Source organism: Protopterus annectens, chromosome 1.part1 (assembly GCF_019279795.1).
Source record: "Protopterus annectens isolate FY-2018-M chromosome 1.part1, PAN1.0, whole genome shotgun sequence".
In the NCBI taxonomy this organism is placed as follows: Eukaryota; Metazoa; Chordata; order Ceratodontiformes; family Protopteridae; genus Protopterus; species Protopterus annectens.
The window spans coordinates 621578065-621585757 of record NC_056726.1 but is presented as its reverse complement, the minus strand read 5'-3'; positions in this window follow the sequence as shown (position 1 = coordinate 621585757).

Below are 7693 nucleotides of genomic sequence, written 5' to 3'. Positions count from 1 at the left end.
TTCCCATTTTAACCTTAGTTTCTTTTTCAAAAATATTTTTAAATGATGAATCTTTTTTATATACAAACTTAACATCACCTTGAAAAAGGTGTCCCAATTTCTTATCTTTACACAATATATCCCAATTTCTCTCAATTATATGTTTAATGACTACAAAACAATCATTAAATACAGATATATAAAGGGGGACATTATCTGTCATGGATTTAACCTTGATCCTATTATTCCCTAAATTAAAAAATTCTGAAGTCAATATGGCTTGATATAACCCTACTTTCCTTTTATGTGTAACCTCGTATATTTTAATACATAGCTGTTTGGGATAACCTCTATTCTGAAATAAATTGGATATATAAGTCAATTCTTTGATAAATTCCCCTTCGTCACTCACCATCCTGGCCGCCCTGACCATTTGTCCTTTGACAATAGCTTTTTTCTGATGGTCAGGGTGCCAGCTGTTGTAGTGCAAGTAGGAATTAGAGAACGTTGGTTTCCTATATATATTTGACTTTATCCTTCCCTGCTGCTTATCATAGGATAACCTGATATCCAAATACGTGATCTCTTCCTGATTTATTTCACGAGTAAATTTTAGAAATCTTACGGTGTTATTAATATACAACAAAAAAGATTCCAACGCCTTCTTGTCCTCATCCCATACAAGGAATATATCGTCAAGGTATCTTGTGTATATTTTAATATGTTGATAATGTTCCGTCTTAAAAATGTAATTAGATTCCCAATAACTCATGATTAAGTTGGCGTACATGGGGGCACAAGCTGCCCCCATTGCCACGCCATTCACTTGTTGATAATAATTACCTTCATAATATAAATAATTATTTTGTAGCACAATATCCATTAAATTGACAAGTGTGTTTATTCTTCCTTGATCATATACCCTAGTCTCATATAGTTGTTCTTCAAGCCATATCAAACCTATGTCTTGGGGTATGGTTGTGAACAAGTTACATACATCCACAGTAACAAATGAATACCCTTCTTCCATATTCAGCTCCTTGATCTTCCCCAAAAAATCCCACGAGTCTTTAGTAATATACGGGAACTTGGTCATACATTTCTTAAAATGATAATCCAAAAATTGGCTAATAAAACACGTCTTGCTCCTCTTCCCGTCAATGATGAGTCAGAATTGCAAGTTATTCAACCCCTTATGTATTTTGGGTATGCCAAATATACCACTGATAACTGGATTGTTATTAATCAAAAAATTGAATTCTTCTTCGGATATTTCACCTTGGTATAACATATCCTTAAGTGATATATCTATCTTGGTGTATGCAATATGTATTTCGTTAATGCTGACTTCTACATATGAATCTCCCTGTAGCATGTCTGTCATATAGGATATGTAATCATGTGTGTCAGTAATAACAACACCATTTCCCTTATCGGGTCTCATAATCCTGATGTCCCATGTATTGCATATATCCCTAAAAATCTCCATTTCTTCTTTTGACATGTTATAATGTATTTGTTTTTTATATGTTTTAAAAAAACTTTCTTATATCATTTTCACTCAATTTCTCAAATATGGCCACCCTGTTATTCATTGGGGGATTGAATACACTTGACTTTGTTGGTCTATCATTTTCCTTATTTTTATTATTCTCAGAGCAATCGTTAAACCAAGTTTTTAAATTTAATTTACGAGTAAATAATTTTAATTCCAAAATGGAATTGACCAAGTTCCCTTTGTTGCATGGGACAAAATTGAAGCCCTTTGCAAACAAATTAACTTGTTTTTCTTCCATGCATACTTTGGAATAATTAAATAGCTTAAAATCACCTTCATTATTCATTATAATTTTAGGGTGACTTAAAACTGCATACATTGTATTATCTATGACGAAAACTTCATTTTGATCTAATTCTTGTATGTCCATACTGTTCGTTTGCCCTTCATAATAATAAATTTCTGGATTAAGGTTAATGTGAAAGTTCACATATGGTGACCTATCTTGTTCTTGTGTAAATGATACATTTTGTTCTGTATCATTGTTTTCACAAAAATTATTATCATCAGTGACTTGTTCACCATATTTGATAGCATCACCACTTGCATACTCATGTATGCTCATATTCATCAAACTTGCTAGATTAATGTCTTCCATATTATCCCCTTGATATTGCATCAAACATGTATCGATGCCAGACTGAACTGTGTTGTATTCATCATTCACATTTTCAACATCACCTGATATAACTTGAAGCTTTGTATTTTTCATACTATGCACATTTTCATAATTTATTTCTAATGAGCTCCTAACAACATTATCAAAATTCTGAATATACCCTCCACCATTTAAAGAAACATTGAAGGTATCTAAAACTGATAAATTAATTGGGACATAATCACAAAAACGTATATCGGACTGAACATTATTACATTCATTGTTTACATTTTGCACATCACTTGATATTACTTGAAGGTTTGTGTTTTTTGTACTGTCCACATTTCCCGTATTTATTTCTAATGAACTCCTGACAGTATTGTCAGTGTTTTGAATGTACCCTGCACCATTATTACGAACATTGAATGTGTCTGAAACTAATGAATTCTTTGAAACAAAGTCACAATGAATGTCTCTCTCAAGGCCAACAAACTTACCCATATCCACCACTGTGTCACGAACAAAGGATTGGGTAAACGGACAAACAATACTATGAATCATATCATCATGCAAATGTCCGTGACTGTCTTCTTTATGGTCTCGCGTAATGCCTCCGTAATAACATTCTGTCATTTGCTTACTTTCCACCCGTTTCTTGGATTGGATAAAAAATCCTTTTTAGGTCGAGCACCTGTTTTAGTGTAGTCATGAAGTACTGTTGACTGCCCTTGGTTCCTAAGTCTATTCGACCTCCGTAAAAAATCATTCGTTTGACTACCATTCTGTATACGGTTGTCGTTTGAATCTTCCTGCTCGTTACCGGAACTGACGTCATCTGGATCATCACCATTATAATCACGTACTGTTTGATTAGTATTGCCATGACAACTATCGACACTTTTAGATTTGGGATAAGGTAATCCCAATTTGTATCTATTAATGTCTCTTTCAATCTTAGTATTTTTCTTATAAAAAATGATGTCGCAACTCTGTTCGACATCTTGGATGATGTGTGTATAGTTGATATAATACTGATCAAAAAGTAAATCTTTACTAATGTTATTATTTAATTCTTCCAACTCTTGTGTTAACTTTTCTATTTTGATGATATTGAATTTGACCATAATGTCCATTAATTTTAAACCACAGTTGTTGAAAAACTCGTGAAGCTCTTTGAGCATGTTCTCATCTGTTTCACATCCATTCGGATATTTCCACATACGTAAGCCTTTCGGCACCATACCTAGTTCACTATTTCTAGTGAGGTAACTATTTTCTAACTGGGTTCTTTTTAGTTTAATAAGCTTCATCTCAAAAATCTTGAGCATGTCTTTCATGGACTTAAAGTCTTTGTTAACCACTGTACCTTTACATGTTTTAATTTCTTTAAATGAATAACTGTTGTTTTTCCACACATCATTACTACAAATGTCCTTTCTCATAGGGTTGCTGTTGTTAATAAGTAAACCAGTGTTGCTCTCACCTATAGAACTGGACCTCGGTGTTGCCTGTGTAAGGGGTAAGCCCAAGCTATCCCCTGTGTCCGTAAGACCGGGTCCGTTTTGTTGGTTTAATAATTTGTAATGTTCTTTCAATTGCTCCTGAATTTGCTGCAGCACACCCACCACGTCAACCGTTACATCCTCTTTAGCCATATAAACTCAGAACCAAGGTAACAACGAACCAACTATTGTAACCTGACGAGGATAAACAGGCAACCAGAGGATGACACCGCCAGCCAAAACCAGGATACAACTCAACACCTTGTAATAAACCACGTAAACTCCAAGGATGAAATAAATTACGAATCCATTTATTTTGACAACGAATATTACCTAGGTTTCGTTCAAAACGAACTTCTTCAGACAAATAGCTTGAGTAAAACACCTCCCTTAAATACTTTGCACTAACCAACATCAAATTGCCAACAATTAATCACGTACATTTCCCAATTAAAAATTAATTACTTTAAAGAAGTATCTAAAAAATAAATTGTATATGTGTATATGTGTACAAAGTAACCTACTCTCCTTTTACTATTTGCGTATAAAAATATCATAACACTCTGTTAAAAACAAATTAAAATATAAATGGTATATGTCGCTAAACACCTATTCATAATACACCATATATTAAAATTAAATAACCACTTAAAAATAACATAATATAAATGTAAATTAAATTTCTTACATTCCAATGCTATAAGTAACTATAAATATGTATAACCTAATGTACCAACTAAATTAATTGAATTGACATAAATAAAAATAAAAATTAACAACTGAAAAATGAAAATAAAAATAAATAATAATAATGTCAATATTGATATATATATATATATATATATATATATATATATATATATATATATATATATATATTAAAAACAGAGATTTTGAATGCACCTTTATGTTTTGAATGTGTGCTTTGGCCTGCTGCCACCCAGGTTCTCAAAGAGTGGGATGATGTAAATTCATGCATGGGATATTTAGAATGTTTCATTTTCCCAGGTTTTCACCTAACAAGGTGCCCAACTTCAAAGGGCAAGACAAAAATCCCAGCCTAATAAGAGTCAGGGTAACAAGAGGAAATCCAAGGAGGGTAATGCTTCCAAACCAACTAAAAGGGGTTCCTTTCTCAAAAAAGAGCATTCCCCTCCTAAAGAATGACTATCCAGAGACTTGAGGCATCACATCCCTTATTCCAGTCCCTCCTCTCCTTTCAGCTTCCCCTAGGCTTTAGCTCAGTCCAGCATCCTCACCACAAATAATCTCGGACAGATGGTGTTAAGAATAATTCAGGGAGGGTACTCTTGACAGTGGACCGAAAATCCTCCTCTCTTCCAATTAGCCCCCCCACCCCATCACACCCTGCCAGACCAGACACATCTGTTCTAATGGGTACTCCTTCACAACTTACATGCAGGGGTTATAGAACCAGTTCTTGCACAACAAAAAAGAAAAGAAATTTACTCCAAAATCTTTTGGTACCAAAAAAGATATCTTATAGACCAGTGTAACATTTGTCTTACCTAAATATCTTTCTGAAAGAACCCAGACTCAACATGCTCACACTGAAGAATGATCCTGACCCTTCTTCTGGACCATATCTCTCAGCTGTACCAATTTTCACAGAATGTCCAGATTTTTTACTCATATTTTTTGTCTGTTTCTCATAAAATTGTGGTTTTCTGGCAAATCACTGAGGACTGACGTCAGAAAATAATGGCACACATCTGAGTTTCAGGCTTCATATCCCGCAGAAAATTCATGCTAATGCCTAACCTATTATATCCACTTTCTAAGTTTGTAAGAGCAAAGTGTCCCTATTTTAGGCATTTGTCACCCCATTATTTGTGCTTTTGTCCAGATTTTTTGCTCTATCAGGTTGAGAGGTATGTTCCGGACCACTGTTTCATGGTGACTTTAGATCTGAATGATGAGTATCATCACATTTCAATTGATCCCAACTTCAAGCTGAACCTATACAAGGCCTGTCTCACATTATGACAATGATGCCTTCCTAGGGTGTATGGTAGACACAGAATAAATAATGGCCTTTCTACCTGAAGATGGTCTTGACTTTTCAGAATATTTTCAGGGATTTCTCTCCACAAGAGTCTCTCAAAATTATAATCCTCATGACATTAACAATCCTCATGATACCACTGGCCAGACTCCATGTAAGAAAGATTCAGTGGTTCTCAAAAAACAATGTTGGACACTGCATCTGCATCCTTTAGGGTTTCAGATACCAGTACTGGAATTTGTGAAATGAGAGCCACAGTGGTGGACGTGACAGATATGTTTCAATCCAGACATTCCCTACTCTGTCTAAACTCATGTTCATTCAGTCCAGGCAGACTCCCCAGATTTTGCATGAGCACCAGTGTTAAGGGGAGGTCAAGTGTAAGAGTAGTTGGGTTCATATGACACTAGAAAGCACATAAATGTCAACAAAATGTTAGCAATTATTCAGGCCTTTAAAGTTCTTTACCAACTTTGGTCTCCAGGTCCCATTTTAGTGGACATGCAGCACCACAGTCATGTCATACCTGAACAAACGGGGGGGGGGTACAAGGTCATAACCCCTTTTTCCAGTTGGCAGTGATGTCCTGGAGCTAGCTTTACTGCATTTCCTGATGTGTTGATACTTTAGACATCATACATCTTGTGAGAGCATAACATATTGGCTGGCAGACTAAACAGTTCCTAGTCAGACCCTCAAGGAAACTCAGAACATACATCTTCCAGGATTTGATCCAGATGTGGGGAGCACTTCAGATATATTTGCTCACCTCTTTCAAAGCAGATAGTTGGAAAAATTCCGTTCAAGTCATCCTTGCAGCCATACTTGAAGGGCAGGTGCATTCTCAGTCCCTTGGATGTAAATGTTCCTCTTTGGCCCAGGCAAAGTTGGTTCAACATTTTAATGGAATTGGCCAAGGTCAATTGCACAAGCTTCCTTGCACTCTGGATCTCTTCAGCGTCAGGGACAACTGGCGCACCTCATCTTGGAGCAATTGCAACTGACAAGCTTGGATGATTCTATCATGATACCTTTTAGATACTTTTTCCATGAGGATGTGCAGCAGGTATTGCAGGAGGCAAGAAAACCTGCAACTATAAAAGTATGTATTTATAAGTACAAGAGGTTTTCTAGTTGGTGCCTTTCCAATAACAGAGGGCTCAGTCTGGTGTCTACCCCTCTAGTTTTGAAATATTTGTGTGGGCTACTCAAGGATGGCTTATCTTATGTATCTATTATGCTGCATCTTGTGAGCATATCATCTTGTCTGCCAATGGATCCCCTTCTTTCATCTGTTTTTGTGGTCAAGCATTTTATAAAAGGAAATCCCTCCTCCTCCTTGGGATCTCAACTTTGTTCTTGAAAAATGTATCATATCTCAGTTTGAACCTGCCTTTCAGGCTGATTCAAAGTTCACCACTTGGAAAACTGTTTTAATTGCTCTGATATCTGCAAGGTGAGTTTCTGAGCTGTAAACTGTAATGGTGGGATGCACCTTCTCTTACAAAGACAGGGTTGTTTTACATACTAACTCATCTTTCTTGCCAAAAGAGTTTTTTTTTTTACTTTACCTGATTCAAGCCATCAATCTCAGTTTTCTTTTTAGAACCTAAAAACAACAGATCGAAGATTCTGCATACCTTGGATGTGCTCTCAGGCATTTCAGGTACTACCTTGACAGAACTGAGCCCTTCAGGAAAATTGAACAACTGTCTATTTCCTCTTCTGGGGCTAAGAAGGGTCAGCCTGACTATAGGCAAATTCTTGTTCACTCCTTGTCTTCTGTTGCTGTTTTTTTATTACTGTCACCATGGTAAATCTATTCCAGGCAAGGTTAAGGCACCTTCCACCAGAGCCTTATCCTCTTTGTATATTGAAGAGTGGACTCTTGAAGCATTCTAGAGGCAGTATCCTGGTCCTATGTACCTGCCTTTACAAAGCAGGACAAATTGGATTCTTTCTGAAGTTCCAACAAAGTCTTTGTGAGGCCATTCAGCAGGGGCTCCTGGATCCTTATCCTTCCTCCTCTC